This window comes from Lissotriton helveticus, chromosome 2_1 (genome assembly GCF_964261635.1).
Source record: "Lissotriton helveticus chromosome 2_1, aLisHel1.1, whole genome shotgun sequence".
Lineage (NCBI taxonomy): Eukaryota > Metazoa > Chordata > Amphibia > Caudata > Salamandridae > Lissotriton > Lissotriton helveticus.
The window spans coordinates 110710505-110729071 of NC_136059.1; the positions used below are offsets into that span (position 1 = coordinate 110710505).

The 18567-nt window shown below is 43.6% G+C and overlaps 1 protein-coding gene across 6 annotated transcripts in view; it reads right to left on the minus strand.

The window, feature by feature from the left end:
• LOC144817774 (CD209 antigen-like protein C) overlaps positions 1 to 18567 on the minus strand; it is a 794201-nt gene that overhangs the window by 311085 nt on the left and 464549 nt on the right. The gene's annotated exons all lie outside the window — the stretch shown is intronic.

Here is an 18567-nt window from a genome sequence, read left to right on the forward strand (position 1 = left end):
TTAAAGACAGTGCAGCCCAATTTAAACATACAGCGAGAAGCCATTGGGAGCCAGTGCAATTTCCTCAACAGGGGCGAGACATGTTGGTGTTTGGGCTGTTGGAAAACCAGTCTGGCTGCCTGATTTTGTACCAGCTGAAGCCGATGGAGATGGTAAGCAGGTATCCCAACATAGAGGGAGTTAGCGTAGTCAATACGGGAGGTGACAAGAGCCATGGTGACAAGTATGAGGGCTTCAGTAGTAAGGAACCTACGAATTTTGCAGATCCTACAGTGATGGTAGGAGATATAGCACGACAAAGCTTCCTACAATTTTATACAGTGTAGTCATGGCATCACCTTCTGTCTTAGGTTTTGGCATTCTCACTTCCCACAAATTCCATGGGGCAATACAAAAGAGCATTATAACTTCTGGTACTGGCCCTATCACATCACACCTGATCTGTGACCAGTCTCTTTTGGTATTACTCGCATGGCCTAGTCTTTGACCATGTCCTTTGCAGAGATCCCTGACACAGCCTGCCAACATGTTCCACAGACTTACGGTTGCACTGGCCCAAGAATGAATTGTAAAATAAACAAGCACATGGAGCAGTGCACACGCCGGGCACTCAGAAGTAACCTTTTACACGCATGGAGCGAGGGGGAGCTCTTACCTGCAGTCTCGGGACTGGCACCTCACTTCCCTTCCGCTCTTTAATTGGCCATCGTGGCGCAAATGGAGCTGTGTTTACTCTGACTGGCACACAGGGGGCGAGCAGGATTACTGGAGCCACAGGGAAATAATCAGCAACTCTGCAATAAAATGCCTTCCATTCTGGCTTGCTGACTGTCCGTGGGATGCTTCAGTGAGGACCAGTCTGACGGGTCAAGGCCCCTGACTTTACTCGCCTTCGTGCTCGGCCTGGTTAGCTCTGTAACTCTCACTCGGTGTATGTCTCTCTCTCTTCTTTTTCTATCGCCATTTCAAATGGCCCATCTCTACCTCTCTCTCTCTCCTGCTGGGTCTCAATGTCTTGCAAAGTCTCCCTTTAGTCTTATTCTTGCATTCTATTTCACTTCATCAACTTTCTGCAGTCTCTCTATTACCCCTTCTTGCTCTTTGTGGCAGTCATTCTTTGATTCTCTGCCACTCCCCTGTTCCTTCGACCTTCGTGTGTCCTATTGATGCCTTTCTCTGTGGGGGGCTGGGGGCACAGGTAGGGCTGCAGTGTTAGCAATGTAGGAATTTTTGAGATGCATACCAGGGAGGATCTCGCGGCAGTGGAGAGTATGGAGGCTCCAGCTGGCCACAGCAATGGCAATCCTTACAGCACAGACATTTGTGATCAGTTAAGAAGCAGAGCTGCTCCACAAGGCGGAGTCCATTTCAAATAAAAAGTTCCCTGCCCAGGTTTGGATTGGAGCACGTCTAAACGCACGCATAATACCCTGAAAGAGCTTTGTGACTTTCATTGTACATGTTGCAGATTCGCACATTATTTTAATTATTAAATGCATCGTTATATGGAAATGGCGCGGTAATGTTGCATCAGAATTTTTACCTACAGCCAGTGCAAGAGCAGTATAATGATTCCGATGTATCTATCGGTGCCCCAAGAGTGCTGAGTAAAGCAGCGTTTAAAGCTTTTAGGTTGTATATGTTCAAAAATAAAGTGATACGTTTGAACGTGCTCCCCTACTTCTGTTGTCTCATGTGCCTCCCCTTTAGTCCTCTTTCTGGCAGTCACCATCCCTTCCTATTCTCCCGTAAGCACAAGGTGGCCGAACACCCGCAGGCAACGCTTCTCTCCTCTCAGATGTGCCCCCCCACCCTCGTACACCGGGGGTGCCCACACTCCACCCTTCTTCCCGCTAATGTCGACCTGGATCTTCGCAGTTTCGACACTTCTGACTTCACTCAGTATCGTCATTGCCCCCAATGCCCCAGCCTGAAGAGCTCTAAAGGCCTTACCTTACAAGTCAGTCAACATCGGTCTATCAGTGGTGACCCGAGCACCATTGACGAGGCAGCCATGACTAGCAGTACTTAGGCAGGCTGCAGCAGGCACTCTTTGACTCATGTGTATGAGTGTGGCGCCACGTGCTCTGCTGCCTGTGAGGATGACGTCATCCTCCTGAACAAATGGATGAGCAAATGGCCAATCACTGTCTTGCATGGCTTGATAAGCCACAGGCATTTTACCCGCCCATTAGGAGAACGGGGGCTGCGGCATGAAGCAACCCTCACTCTCCTAAGGGGAAGGCTAGTGCGCATGTTCGGGCTGATCATTAAAATGACTAGCCCAGAACCAAACATGCGCACTACTGAGTGCTGCCGCGGCCCGACCCCCTTCAGATTCCTGGTTGCCTCGGGCGTGGCCCAGTGACCGGGCAAGGAATTGAGTTGCTTAAGTATTTATTTTTATCTCACATTTTAGATTTTGTAAACGGTAAATAGGGGCATGTGGCGGTTAGTGGGGCTATGCCCCAGCACCCAAATGGACGCACCGCTACTGCTACAATGCACTGTAAAAGTCAACATGTTGTAATGACTGCAGGGAAAATGTGTGTGTGATATTGACTGATATTCAAGGTGGGATCCCACATCCTATGAAAAAAGACACAGATCACAGATGTAACATGCATTCATAACACACTCTGGTGCAAAGAGGGACCTCAGTTATCAACACTATGCCAAATTACACCATCAATGAAGGTTGACAGCCAATGGTGAAGGATAAAGGCCTGTACCTTCGAACTAGGACCAGCAGTAGTTTCCCATCACTCTATAGCTTTAAGGGACAGTTGTCTCCTTCTGAGGGTGTGTGGGTACAATTGGTGTGTGATCACTTCTACAGGCCTCAAACCTTACCAGCTCATTTTTGGCCCTCTCAACTTGGTCCCCAGCGAGCACCTCAAGCTACTGCTCGTAGCCCGAGCTTTTGTGTTTGACCTGCATGTCTGTTCTGGTACCACAGGTAGGCAAATTAATTATCTTCCTTCTGCTTTCTGCTGCTAAGACACTTGTACAAGATTTTACCTTATTTGTCTAGTGTGTCTTGCTGTGCTTTATTTGAGCTGGTGGTTTCAGGTGCTCAGCACCAGCACTTAATTTTCATCACCGGCACTTATGGCTGCTGCTACATGGTGGCGCTATCAGTGTAATTTCTAGATGTGCTCATACAACAGTTGTTCACTAAGTCAATATGCAGTAAAAACAACTAATACATGCAGCTCAAGCCATTCTTGTAGCTTTGGGCTCCACAAAGTCTGAATTGTCACACTTATATCAATCTGATGGTTGGTAGTTGTTTTGGTACTGTCATTTGCAGCGATGTCATGGGCAGTGGGTGGGACAAGCTGAAGAGGCCTCCTGACGAGGGCACTGGAACTTATTTAGTTACAAATTAAGCACTGGACTGTCTTGAATGAATGATAATCTTATAGAGCGTAAACTTTGCCAAAAGGCATCAAGGGGCGTGGGATGAAACATGCGGTCAAGAATAATAGAGCTGGAGCTTCAGATGTTAAAGTGCGATGAGCTATATTTTTTAAGATTTACGAAAGGGTAGATACGACTCTTGACAAGACATCATTAGAGGAAGAGTGTTCCAGAGCTTGGAGGCGGCGACAGCAAAGGCCCCCCCCCCCCCCACCTACTTCTCCTAAACCTAGAGATAACCAGCAAATTATTATTGGCAGACCACAGCTGTTTGGTGGGGACATACCATTGGAAGAGTCTTTTGATCCTTCAGGAACAGAACCATGAAAAGCCCTATGAACAATATAAAGGGCCTTAAACAAAATTCTCTTTCTCAGAAGAAGCCAATGTAATTTGCGAATTAGGGGAGACTGAGTGGAGTTTAGGAAGATTCATCATGAGTCTTGCTTCTGCATTCTGTACAAGTTGCAGTTTGCGAATGGATCCCTTGTTAATATCCAGATAGAGGGCATTACAATAATCCAGCCAGGGCAAGATCAGTGGAACGGCTACCTGCTTTCGAGACGAGAGAGAAAGACATGGAAAAATCTTCCTCAAGATCCTGTTGATCCCTGAAACATGTCAAAACAGTTCTATTGACCTGGGGGTTGAAAGAAAGGGAACTGTCGACTATAACACCCAGATTCTTTGCTGGTATGGTAGGACAGGGGTTATTTCCAAGTATTTCAGGCCACCATAAGTGTGACCATATAGACTGTTGGCTTCCAAAAATCAGGACCTCAGTTTTATCACGAGTCGTACATAGTTGTTTATCATCCAATTGGCCACGGCCCACATGCAGCTTTTGAAATTTGCTGCGGATACTTCAATGCTGTTTGTGATAGACACAATTATTTGTGTGTCATCAGCATAAGACAGAGCCTCGAGCTTGAAAGATCTGATTACCTTGGCCAATTGAGAGACATAACTGTTAAATAAGGTGGGACTCAATGAGGAACCTTGTGGAACTCTACAGAAGGTGGAAATGGAGTCGGAATACAATTGGTCAATTTTTACTTTTTGTGACCTGTCTGAAAGAAATGATGACAAAAACTCTAAGGCGGAGTCTGATACCTCAATTTCTTGAAGACGTTTAATCAGCTTTGTTGGCGAGATGGTATCAAAAGCGGCAGATAGGTCAAAAAGTATTAACAGAGAAGTAGGCCCAGCATCTACTTGGGCACATATGTTGTTTACTGCCGATGTTAGGGCCATCTCAGAGCTGTGGCCACTCCTGAAGCCATATTGGGAGCCATCAAGCAGGCGGTGTTGTTCCAGGTAGGTGCTTAGTTGGGTATTTAGGTGTTTCTCCAGAATATTTGGCTGGGACTGGTAGTAGCGAAATGGGCCAATAATATTAAAAATTGGAAAGGGTCCAGGTAGGTATCCTTTAATAAAAGCTTAACCACCGCTGTTCTCAAATTAAGAGGAAAAAGCCATGATGAGATGGCCATATTAAGTGTGGATGTTAGGTGGGGGAAAATCATCTTCCTTCCTAATTTTATAATCTTCAGAGGGCAACTTCTCAAACCCGACCCGGATATAATTCCCCCTAAAAGATTCATTTGCTCATGAGACAGGGGAAAAAAATGGACAATGTGTCATCCCTCTCATCTAATTTGGGAGGGTTATACAATTTAGAAAAAGTAATATGAGACATGTTAGAGAGCTGATGATTCAGTCAACCATTCTCAGCTGATTTTACTACTATAATTCTTTTTCTTAATTTTCCCTCTGTATCTCACTCAGAGACTTTAGTGTTGTCCGACTACTACAGCTAGCTCATTTAGCGGTTGGCACGCCCATCATTTTTCCCACCTGTCTTAAACCTTTACTCTGGCTGCCTATTTTCAAGATGATTCTTGTTCAGTCCCTGTGTATCATTTTCAAAGCTCTCCATCGTTTAGGCTCAGTCTATTTATGGCAAAAACTGTTCCGCCAGGCACCTGGCCCTTCTCTTAGATCAGCGTTCTGCAATGTCGGTCCTGGAGGGCTGGATCCATGCCGGATTTTTAAGATAACTACCTTTATCTAAATGGCTAACAATCTGGCATGGATCCGGCCCTCCAGGACCAACTTTGGAGAACCCTGTCTTAAATCATCCAAAGCCCATCTGTTGTTGGTTCCTACGTTTTGCCATCCTTGGACAGGCAGCCAGTCATTGGAGATTCAGAAAGCTCAAAACTGGCCATCATTGGAATCTGTGACCCATGAATTTGAGGGGTATATTCAGCGGCTTCCTTTCGACAAAGCCCTGAAGCTCTGGATCTACACTTTTTACCCTGTTGCTTGGTCTGCCACAGTTTTTTCGTCAGCTCCAGGACAGCTTTTAGGCTATTGCTCACATTATAAATTGTTAAAATAAATAAATGCAGAAGATGGCCTTATGTTTTTTGGATTAAAACATTGGGAGACAGAATTGTGAGGTACAATAAAGACAGGAAAACTAGAGAAAATCAAAATGATTACAAGCAAGTAATAAAGGGTGAGAATAAGTGTCAAAGTGAGGTGTAGAGTAGCTAGGTAAATGGAAAGACTAAGGTTATGGGTGCTCAATAAACACAAAAGGGGAATCCAAGGTTTACCTCAGAATAAGTGAAAAGTTGTTTGTACAAATAATGGAAAGAACAGACCTAAAATTAATAACTCCTAGATATATTGCCTGTGATTATCCTCAAAATGTAGTTTCTGTGCAAAAAAGATAAAGCCATATGGAGTGCACCTAAGGTGACTTGGAACTAAGTTCAGCTGAGCAGTGACTTACTTGGGAAAGCAGGAAAAAATCTTCAAGGAATAACAACTTTTTTCTGCCTAATTGAAAATCTGGAAAAATAAATAGTTCAACACCCATCAATCTGTACCGCTCTGGTTGCACTAGTATGCTTCTGACATTGTGTTGGCTGTCTTGTTTAGTAACGTTGGGTCACTGGTCCCTGGAACAAATTCCTGCCAAACCACTGTTGTCTTCTAACAGATGGATGAATAAAGTCATGGCTCTGATAGTGAATGTGCCATAGAAAACAGGAACAACAATGACACCCCTCCACCTGCTGCCTGCATTTCCTGTGATCACTGATAAGTTACTCGTTGGAAGATTAACTAGTGCATCTTTCAGTGAATATCCTCTGCTTTATGTTTTATAGAAGCTGGACTCCAAACTGCAAAAGATGACAAAAGAGGGTCCCTAGTAAAGGAGTGGCCAGGGCACTACATAGACAACTCCACCATCATGCAAGGTCCACTTAGTAAGTGTCTTCTGCAGGAGACCCATCAGGTGAATCCTTATCCTGGTAAGAACGCCTTCTAATCAGCGTAATTTGTATCCATATTCCTGGATTACCTAGAGCTGAGACTATGTGCATTTTCGGAGCGACACCAATGAGGTACGGCTCTGGGTGCCAGAACCTTCTTCCTGGATCTGAAACGAATATCAAGGTTCTCCATGTAAAGTGTGGATCAGCACTCTTGGTTTCAATTTGACAAATGGCGCTGCACAGTCTTTCCTGCATGTATATCTCTAGAAACAGTCGGAGGAGTCCTTCACAATTAACTGGGAGGCATCTGTTGCATATGTGTCAGACTTAGACTAGCGTAAATCGTCTTTAGGGTTGCTTTTTCATTCTTGTCAAATGGAGAAGATGCCTCAACATCCTCTGTGCCTGTGAAGTTTGCAAAAGGCGAACTGGGTCAAGGGGTGATACTGGCTCTTAAATGGAGGCTTGGGTGCTCTTCAATTCCAATCCCTCCGAAGCAGGTTCCACACAACAGTGGCAGCAACAGGGAACTTTGGAATGGAAGGACGAACAACTCTTGGAACCAGGAATGAAAAGTATTGGCGGGTGCTGTTAAAACCTACCCTCCAATGGATGGGTGAGAGTCCAGCACAGACTCCAGCTCTAATCTCTAAGCATACTTGGCCTTCGGAACTGTGTCCTTACCGTCACAATATGTAAAAAAAAAACAATGTGGCACTGCTGTTTACATTTCACCAATGCCTCCAACAGTGACTCCCGACTGGACCTTTGCAGTTCTTCTGATTATCTCAAAGTCAAAGTCAAAGAAAGGTTTATTTGATTGCTATATCAGACAATCGATTCGATTCGATTCAAAATCTTTATTCGGATTCAAACAAATCCATAAAAGCACAATTAAAATACAATTCAACATTTTTAGTTGTAGTAAAGTGCATATCAGTACAATTACAAAGTATCATATTTATCATTATATAAAGTGCAAAAGAGGTCAATAGCCATAAGTGCAAATAAATCAGGGGCATTCCATAGTTTTGCGTACGTTGAAAATAACTTTTAAGAAAGTGCTTGAGCGGAATATAAGTTCATCATCCTCTAATTTTAGGAGCATTAAATAGGACTGATTCAAGGAGAGCGGTCTATGTTTTTTAAAATATGGGGCTAAAAACCATTTAATATATTTCATGTAAAACTTGCAATTAAAAAAGAAGTGTAGGTCATTTTGTTTACTGACTCCATCGCAAGGGCACGGAATGTTTCCAGATGTGCTATGTCCCAAAGGAAAACAGAGTGAAAACTTAATAGTTCCTGCTCTCATTCGAAAAAGTAGAGATCTTTCCCAGTTACACATTGGCAGTATCAAATACAATGGAAGTTGGTCTGTAAATAAACCATTGTTAGTATAGGACACAACGGTTTGTTTCCGCATCTCATCCGACAATCTCTTTTCATTGTAAATGGCATATAGTCCAATTTGGACTTCCTTTTTATCAGTACTCTTGATATAAGATGGGTTATCAAAGAGGTTGCCTCTGCCTATGCTAGATAAACTTTCCTGTATAGCACGGAGCCATGGGATCCTATTCCATTTATCACAGGCCAGGCACTCCCTCAAGATATCCTGTGTTAAACTAGCATAGTCATTAGCCCAAATGGCCAGCCAGAATAGTGCAGGCCTTGCAGCAATAAAATCACTGATATACGGTATATTCAACTCTGAATGACAAATGTACCCCGATGATGAAATGGGGGCCCCCAGCAGTTTCCTACAGAGCCGATTCTCTTCTCTTTGTAATGTAGGGGTTTTTACTAACCCCCAGATTTCGGTGCCGTAGGTTGCCACTGGAGTGCACTGTAGTCTGTATATCTTTAGGACTGCTTTAGTTGCTCCAATTCTCTTCGGTCTGGGAAGGGAGAGGATTGAGGGGCATATTACCAAGCAATAGCGATAATTATCGCTATTGCTTGGTTAGAGACAAAATTTTACCGCAGAGCTGCGGCGATTTTTATCGCAGATAAACCTTGGTATTACCAAGGTTTATCGCAAATGCGATAAAAAACGGCCGCAATGCATGAATATCGCTGAAAAGTCAGCGATATTCATGCATTACCGAGCTAATGCTCTTAGCCATGCTATCCACCTCCCATTGGATAACATGGCTAAGAACTGCTCAGGGCAGGTGTTAGCTTTTGGAGATATTTGCGCTTAGCGCAAATATCTTCAAAAGTTGGTAATAGGAGATAGCGATGTTAGCGACTGTTTCCAGTTGCTAACATCTTGGCACGCCCACTTTGCATGTCATTAGTGATAAATATCACTGACATGCAAAGTGGGGCCCAAGATGGTCGCTATCTCCTACTAGCTGTCGCTAACTGGTGTTAGCGACAGCTAGGTAATAGGGAGATAATTTTATCTCCGCTTTCTTGGCTTGTAAAGCCAAAAAAGCGGAGATAAACCCCCTTGATAATATGCCCCTTAGTTTATGGCCTTTGAGAACTTGCCTGTGGCGTGGGCAATATGCCCACTCCACAGGCCGTTCGCAGCAAAGACCATACCTAAATATGGGAAAGTCTTAGTTGAAAGCAACTTATCAGCTCCTACCGTGATAGAATTTAGTTGTCTGGCACCCGGCCCACAAGACATAATAAATGATTTATTAAAATTTACCTTAAGATCCAAGTTCCCCATATAATGAGAAAAATCCCTGACTAGTGCGCGTAAGGCATTAGGTGTTAATCCCATGAGCACAGCATCATCAGCATACAAAAGACAAGGTAATAGACCTCCTTTAATTTTGGGAACATCTATGGTGGCCCTCTTCAGGGAATTACTCAGGCCATTTATGTAAATAATAAATAACAGGGGTGCTAAAACGCACCCCTGCCTCACACCTCTTTCAACATTAATTGGCCCGGAAACTGTGCCCTCCATATCAATCCGTACCTGCGCCTTTGTATCTTTATGCAGGTAGGCGAGGAAATGTACCAAGGGGGCATCTAGGCCGTAGGACAAAAGAGTCGACCACAATTTTGACCTATTTACCAGGTCAAATGCGGACGATAACTCCATGAATGCAAGGTAAATGGGCGATTCCTTGGCTATATTATATTTGCTTATTAAAAGATTTAAATTTAGGCATTGTTCGATAGTCCCAACCTTGCATCTAAAACCCATTTGGCAACGGTCTAGTACCCCCATTTCCTCAGCCCAATCGTTAACTCTATTGTACAATACCCTACCCAAGATTTTCAGCGTGTTGTCCAGGAGCGAGATGGGCCTATAATTTGCAGGGTCAGATCTTTCGCCCTTTTTATAAATAGGCACAATTATGCTCGTGGACCAGGTCGCAGGTATTGGGACAGACGGGAGACTATTAAAGGTGTTTACAAAAATCGGTCCCCAGAGTTCCGGCTTATACTTGATTATATCTATTGGGAAGCCATCAGACAATCATAAAAGCACATAAAAAGCATAAAACACATCAATCAATCCATAAGTTAAAAAGTATCGTACAAATATAAACATAATTTACAGTACATTACAAGGTTTAAAACATTATTAAATGAGCAAGATGCCCCGTCCAATTAGAATCGATTAAATAAGCATACGTTTTCTTTGACTCAGAACTTCCTTTAGAAAGATTACTATCCTAAAAACACTGTGCTCGCTGTCTAGATGTGGTAGTGCAGGAAGAGCAGGTCGACATTGACTGAGCCTAAACAATTTGTAAGATTGGTACTAAGTATGTTCTCCTTACATGGATATAAACTCTACAAAAGAAAACCACGTGAATTGTAGATTGGTTGGAATTGTTATCACAAGGGCAGAGTTGAAGGTTTTGGGACCAGTCGTTCTTTATAGGTAAAGTTACTAGACTATGAAATACCCCCAACCTAATCCTAGTTAATAAAAACCTATCATAAACTCCTGGTACAAAACTTATATAGGGTTGAATGTTAAAAGTAGTTAAAATCAACTGGTTGTACAGGACTGTAGGTTTCAATATCTCAGATGACATTCCAATAGTATCCAACAGCAGAATGCCCTCTTTTATTAATTATTTCCTTGTTATTGTCCGAATAGATCTGGGATTAGTTAAACACTCTATACGGCCAAGCCCTTTCAAAAATTGCGGACGTATGTTATCCATGGGGTCTTTAGGGCCCCTTCCAGTTTCAAGGTATCTGATAAAATGTCTCTGTTTAACTTTGCCTCTTCTTTTGTCCAGACCATATGCCACAAAAGCACAGGCTCGAGCTTTATTAAGTCAGAGATGAAGGGAAGTCCCAACTCCGCATGGCATATACATGATGAAGTACTATTCGGAACAGATATATTGTACCTTACGAAGGAGTTTTCTATTCATTGAATAGGAAGCAGATCAGTGAACCCCCAGACCCCTGCACCATACACTACTGATGAAACACACTTTGGGTTGTAAATTTTAATGAGCTCCTCAGGTGGTCTCTTTCCCAATTTCCTAGTGAGGGCAGATGTTGTTCTTAGGTGTACCAATTTTTTTGCGGCAACTGCTTGTGCCCAAGTGTCATTATGAGCAAAGAGTATTCCCAGATATGAGAACCTTTTGGTTACCCCAATCTTCTGTCCTGACACAAACATATCTTTAAATTTCTTGATACCATAGCCACGGCGCATAATGAAGGTCTTGAAGGAGTTTACTCTTAAGCCAAGGTCTTTCATACAAAGAAAGAAAATATCGAGCATCCTCTGAAGACCTACTTGTGTGCGGGACATCAGCACCGCATCATCTGCCTACAGGAGGGCTGGTATTGAAGGTCCGGTCACTTGTGGGAAATCTTGGTTATCTTTAAGAAGAGCCTCCCCCAAACCATTAATGTAAGGAATACAAAGAAACGGAGCCAGTGGAGCGGCTAACGCTTATTCTTAACCCCCGCATTTACGCTGCCAGAGGCTATCAGCTGTCTTTCCAAAACTGTGATACTGTGTGTAACTGCGTGAAGCCCCCCTTTTTTAAACTTGTGTGTGACAATTGATTTAAAAATTGTTTTTACATTGCACATTGCCGTGAAGCTTCCCTTTTAACTTTGTGTGTGACAATTGATTTAAAATTGTTTTACATTGCACATTGCCGTGAAGCTTCCCTTTTAACCTCGTGTGTGACAATTGATTTAAAAAATTGTTTCTACATTGCACTTAGCACTTTTGCACAATTGATAGCTAATTTGCACTGTTCCTATCCGACACCCCATCCCTGGTCTGCCGCGGGAAGTCCCGTTTGATGCCGAGGGAGATACGGGTCGTCTAGAATATTGCCGCCATCTTAGGAGTGGTAGGAGTGCAGGGACGCGCTCTAGCACTCTCAGGGCCACGAGCCTACATAGGCAGGACTCGGCGAAGGCGCTTCATTACTTAGAAGCCAGTGGAGCGGCTGGCGCTTATTCTTAACCCCCGCATTTACGCTGCCAGAGGCTATCAGCTGTCTTTACAAAACTGTGATACTGTGTGTAACTGCGTGAAGTCCCCCTTTTTTAAACTTGTGTGTGACAAATGATTTAAAAATAGTTTTTACATTGCACATTGCCGTGAAGCTTCCCTTTTAACTTCGTATGTGACAATTGATTTAAAATTGTTTTACATTGCACATTGCCGTGAAGCTTCCCTTTTAACCTCGTGTGTGACAATTGATTTAAAAAAATAGTTTCTACATTGCACTTAGCACTTTTGCACAATTGATAGCTAATTTGCACTGTTCCTATCCGACAATCCATCCCTGGTCCACCGCGGGAAGTCCTGTTTGATGCGGAGGGAGATACGGGTCGTCTAGAATATCGCCGCCATCTTAGGAGTGGTGGGAGTGCAGGGACGCGCTCTAGCACTCTCAGGGCCACGAGCCTACATAGCCACAGGCAAGCCCATCTGCGCCCGTCCGCGCCGGACTCGCGCTTAGTTGTGGAATCTATGCCCGTTCTCATGGGCTGCGCTACTCCAAATCTGAACTGTGCAGGCTGGACCAGCGTTGCTGTGATCACCCGGTAAGAGTCAATTTTGGTGATACCCGTGTGACCCCCAGATATCCCTTTTGCAGCTTTCAAGCACTCACTAACCCCCCTATCATCTCACACAAATGACAGACCTCCCTCCGTCTATAAAGGAGTGTACTGTTCTAAACAGCCACCTGCAGGTTACGATTCAGAATAATTGCTCAAAATCTGCGATTAACAGAAACAGAATTCTGAAATGCATGCTGTTGAACACAAGGTCCATGCCTAAGCATAAGCATGAGATTGAATCTCTGATCACTGATCATGAGGCCGATCTTTTGTTCCTCACAGAGACCTTGGCATCCAACGCCTCTGGTCCTGATTGGAACACTGCTATTCCTGAAGGTTACTCTGTGGAATGCGTCGATAGAACAGAAACTGTGGGCGGGGGAATTGCGATAATCTATAAATCGCATCTTAAACTGCTTGCTTGCCCCCAACAGGACTTAGAGGCCGAAGCTATGACCTTCAAAATAAAAGAGAATAATTGTCTGATTTTTGAAGGACTGCTCGGGTACCGTCCCCCTCGCCCGAGAGGCCCTTTTATCAGAGCAGTACATACTTTTTTAGAAACAACCTTTGACTCAGTAACTTATACTATTCTGGGTGATTTTAACTATCATCTTGAGGCGACTAACGACTCGGACTCAGCCACTCTACTTGACAATCTCCTCAGCTTTGGCATGAAGAAGTTAGTTGATAGGCCTAGACACTCAGCAGGGCATACCCTTGACGGGATTTTTACCAATAGTGATCGCATTAAGATTACGTCGATTCTTTCTGAACCTTGGTCGGACCATAGCGCTATCTTTTTCAATCTGCAGTTGAAAAACCCTGTAAATCAGCGTAGAAACTTCATGCCCCCTGAAAAAACCCGCCCTTGGAAAAAGCTTGAATCAAACTCCTTAGTTAAGGCACTGGATAGAAACCCCCCGGACTTTGAATGTGGAAATAGCGAGAACGGGGCAACTGACTTCCATAATTGGATCAATGAGGCGGTGAACGAGCTGTCCCCAATGGAAGTAAAAAAAACTAGAAAACGGTCCGCCACTGCTCAATGGTACACGGCAGAGGTAAAAGCAATTAGAATTAAATGTCGACAATTGGAGCGGATGTGGCGCTCAGATTACAGTCAGAAAAACAAACTTGAATACACAAAAGTCCTACAAGAGTATAAACAAATAATTGTCCATGCTAAATCAACATATTTTACGAATAAAATCCCAAACTGTTCTAACTCATCCAGGGAACTATTCAAAACTGTAGCTCATTTAGTAAAAAGCCCCCGAGACAGTCTTTAGTCCTGATCAGTACTTTGTGAATGGTATTGCCACTTTTTTTCAAACTAAAGTGCAAATAGTGTACGATGAGCTCAGCACTGTGGTATCAGATACAACCATTAATAATGTCGGATATTCCACCATGACCACCCCCTGCTTCTCTAGTTTTCCTCTACTAGAGAAGAAGCAAGTATGCGATCTACTCATCCAGATGAAATCCGGCTCCCCTCTTGACCCTTGCCCCCCCTATGTATTACATATGGTTCCGGAGAGAATCGCAAATGTACTGACACCCCTGCTAAATAAGATCATTAATCTAGGTGAATTCCCCAAAAGTTGGAAGATGGCCTGTATCAGACCCATTCTCAAGAAGGATACCCTTGATCCTTCTGAACCTAAGCACTACCATCCAATATCCTGCTTGCCTCTGCCAGCTAAGATCTTGGAAAAGGCCATGAATCAGGAAATTATGAGACATGTGGATGAAAAGAAGTTGTTAGATCCATCACAACACGGTTTTACACCCCTTCATTCCACAGAATCCGCTCTCATCATGGCCACGGAAAAAATACGCAAGACTATGGACGAGGGTGGTCGAGCGGCCCTGATTTTATTAGACCTTACAGCGGCCTTCGACACTGTAAACCACTCTGTCCTGCTAAAAAGATTAACTACCTTAGGATTCACCGGTACTGCTCTGGCCCTTGTTACCTCTTTTTTAGACACCCGAACTCAACAAGTGCTCTGGAATGGTTTACAATCAACCAAATTCTCCCTTCCGGGTGGGGTCCCGCAGGGCTCGGCACTGTCACCTACGTTATTCAACTTATATGTTACTCCCTTAGCACCCTTGATTAGATCTCATGGCCTGCATTTGGTGTCTTACGCTGATGACACTCAAATTGTAGTGTCAATTTCTCAATCCATCGAAGCCACGGCAGAACGTTTCAGGAACTGCCTCGTCGGGGTGAAAAATTGGATGAGCCACAACTTTCTCATATTAAACACGGATAAAACCGAAATTATAGAGTTCGGTCATAAACCGTCTATCTGGAGTGATTTATGGTGGCCTCCTGAGGCAGGGTCTTGCCCTATCCCTGTAGATAAGGTCAGGAACCTTGGTTTTCTACTAGATAAGGATCTCTCTTGTAAGGCTCAGATCAATCAGCCTGTTTTTACAGTATCAAGGTGCTCAGAAAAGTCTTACCCTACATCCCGATCACGTTAAGAAAGACGGTGATGGGAGCCCTTGTAATGTCCCGGGTAGACTATTGTAACTCACTCTACCTGGGAGCAGGAGAAAGACAACTAACCAAACTGCAGGCAATTCAGAATGCAGCGGCTAGGGTTCTGCTGAACCTACCCAAACGGTCTCACGGACGGCCCATTAACCGGAGCATTACACACGAACAGCTCGTTTTTGACGCTCGGTGTTCAGAGTCCTGAACTATACCGCGGATTTAGATCGCGGTTGACATCATTTTGAGGGTTGACCAACGGGCGACCCTCTGGAATAACTCACCACCTGACCGGTTCCTTTCCCCCTGTCTTGATAAAGACCCGCTGCGACCGCCAACTGGGGCGCTATCAGGGTCGAAACGTCGACGCTATTATTACTTTGGCCAAGCTAAACTCCAGGAACTTGGACATTAACCATTTGGTTTTCCTTGGAATATTTACTTGTAAAAGGCTGGCCTCAGAAACGACAGAAAACACCTCGTTTTTCTCTCCCCCTCCTCCCCCCCCCCCCGGTCCCTTCCCATTGTGGTTTTATTGTAAATAATTGTTGTGTATATAAGTGTCACCACATATATTGCACTTGTCACTTCAATCACTATTGTCACTATTCACAAATATAATGTATTGACTATCAATGTAGTGGAATGAAGTAATTCTAGGATATTGTCTTCCTTTTCTGTTTTTAATATATATAAAAACTTTGTTTATCCGAGAGAGAGTGCTTGTTCTATGTTTTGGAGCTGTCTTTAGCTTCTATCAAAGGAATTGTTTTTGCTACCCAACAGAACCATTTTGTTTGTTAATCAAGAACCTACCCAAACGTCACCCCACGTCCAAAGCCACTCGGGAGCTTCACTGGCTCCCGGTCAGGCGCCGTATTCAATTTAAGGCTCTTTGTCTGGTACATAGGTCCTTACATGGAAAGGGACCTGATGACCTCATCAAACTTCTGCCTCATTACGTACCGTCTCGAACTCTGAGGTCAGCCAACCAGGACCTGGTGTGTCAGCCTAGAACTAGCAGAGCCCGATGGGGAGGTAAATCATTTTCCCATCAAGCGGCAAAACTATGGAACTCGCTGCCCCCCATGTTACGCGCTCAAAAATCTAAACTGAGCTTCAGGAAGGCCTTAAAAACCTGGCTCTTCACCTAGACCTAACTGCTCCATTGCATTTCTCTGTACTACAGCGCCAAGACGCCGCGGCATTCGTGCGCTTTACAAGCACTTCAATCAGTCAGTCAGTCAGCCAGGACACAGCCTTGTCTGACTCCGTTTCTCATCGGGAATGAAGCCGAGCACTCACCCTTCAATCCACAGCACACATGTGCCTTGGCATCACTATAAAAATGCATAAGAAAATATATAATCAGGACATTAACTCCCATAACTTTTAAAATTGACTGGAGTTTGCTGTGGCTCACACAGTCGAAAGCTGCTGTGAGGTCCACAAATGCTAAAAACAGGTTGCCCTTTTTTGCCCTCGTATATTTCCCAACCAAGATAGACAGATTTAAACACTGTTCTACTGTTCCCAGACCCGCACGAAAACCATATTGCAGGTCAGATAGAACAGAGTTCTCCTCTGCCCAGTCCTGGATGCGTTCTAAAATTAGTCTGCCTATTACTTTTGATACAGCGTCCAGCAAGGAGATTGGCCTGTAACATCCCGGGTCCCATCTATCCCCCTTTTTGAAAATAGGGACAATGGTTGATTCTACCCATGTAGATGGAAAAACAGTGCTTCAGCTAGCAGTAATCACCTGGACTATGACTGGCCCCCACAGAGGGACGTTTGATTTAAACAAATCTATGGGGACCCCGACCGGTCCGGTGGCCTTGCCACCTTGGCTTACGGATAAAGCCTGCTCCACTTCATCTAAAGTAAACAGCAAGTCCGGATAATGAGGAAGAAACTTCAAATTATAATCCTCCTGGACAATGATATTCATCCCATCAGGGTTTCCCTCACAGTTATATACTCTAGAAAAGTGTTTAATCCATTGTTCCTCAGTATTTGCAATTTCAATGGATGGAACAGCCTCACTTGACAAAAAGGGTGCTTTAACTACCTTCCAAAATGCCGAACTATCGTTCGCTATTGAGTCCTTATGTAATGCCTCCCAGGCCTCATTTTTCAAGGTAGTTATTCTAGCCTTAATAGCTTGTTTATATTCCACTCTAGCATGCCTCAGATCAACCAGGTTTCTCAGGGTTTTGTGTAGCTCCTTTTTTAAATGAGAATATGCTAGTGTGCACCTTAAATCAAACCATACATTTGAATTTCTGTTACTGCTTATACATCTAAGGATTGCATTAGATATCACCAGGAATGAGGCTAAAATATTATCTGGGGCAGCAGTTTCGCTCAAACAAGTCCCAATAGCAGATTCACATTTATCCACCACTGTCTTAATTATCGCTGCTTGATCTACCATGGACCAGCGCAGGGAATACCCATTCAATCTGCCAATAGCTATATTTTCAAGAAGATGATCATTTTTTTTAGGTTTGACTATTCTACTTGAGGGTAATATAACCGACAGACACAGCGGAAAATTATCACTGAGGGGATTCTCTGAAATATTAAACGAGTAAAGATTGTGTGCATGATTACTTGACATTAAAATATAGTCTATGGTAGTGTGGAAACCCATACAACTCAAGGTCCCGGGCATAGGGAGGGGTGATGGACATAATTTGTTTACAAAACCCAAGTTAATGCTAAAAATTAATTCATTAAATTGCTCTCCCAAAACAGAATGCCGAAAATGGAATGAGCATGCCCCTTCTTCATTTAGAACACCACATAGATTATCCTCGGCACTGGCACATAGCGAACAATTAAAATCTCCTGCCAATATTATCATCATGTCTTTTGCCTTGCTTTTACCAGCATATTTTAGCAATTTCATCATATTTTTAACAACAATTCCCACTTTGTGTGAGGGGATGTTATTATAAAGGTTGCTCAAGACTATACAATGTTTTGCAACTAAATTCAATATAACCATTTGGTAATAGGGATCATTATCAAGCATCGTTATTTCCTTTACTTTCAGGCTGCACGATATATACATACACAGCCCACCCTTAGCCCTTCCACTCAGACCATCTATTGCTGGGGTATGATATGTCCTATAACCATTCATATGAGTCACCTCTTTAGACCCTGTTTCTTGGAAACATCAAACCTCGAATTATAAAATGAAATCCCACCACAGTTAGTTACTTAACTTGGACCAAATTCCCCCAATGTTCCACGAGGCAATATTGCAGAGAGGTAATTTACCACTTTCTAAAATGTTAGTAG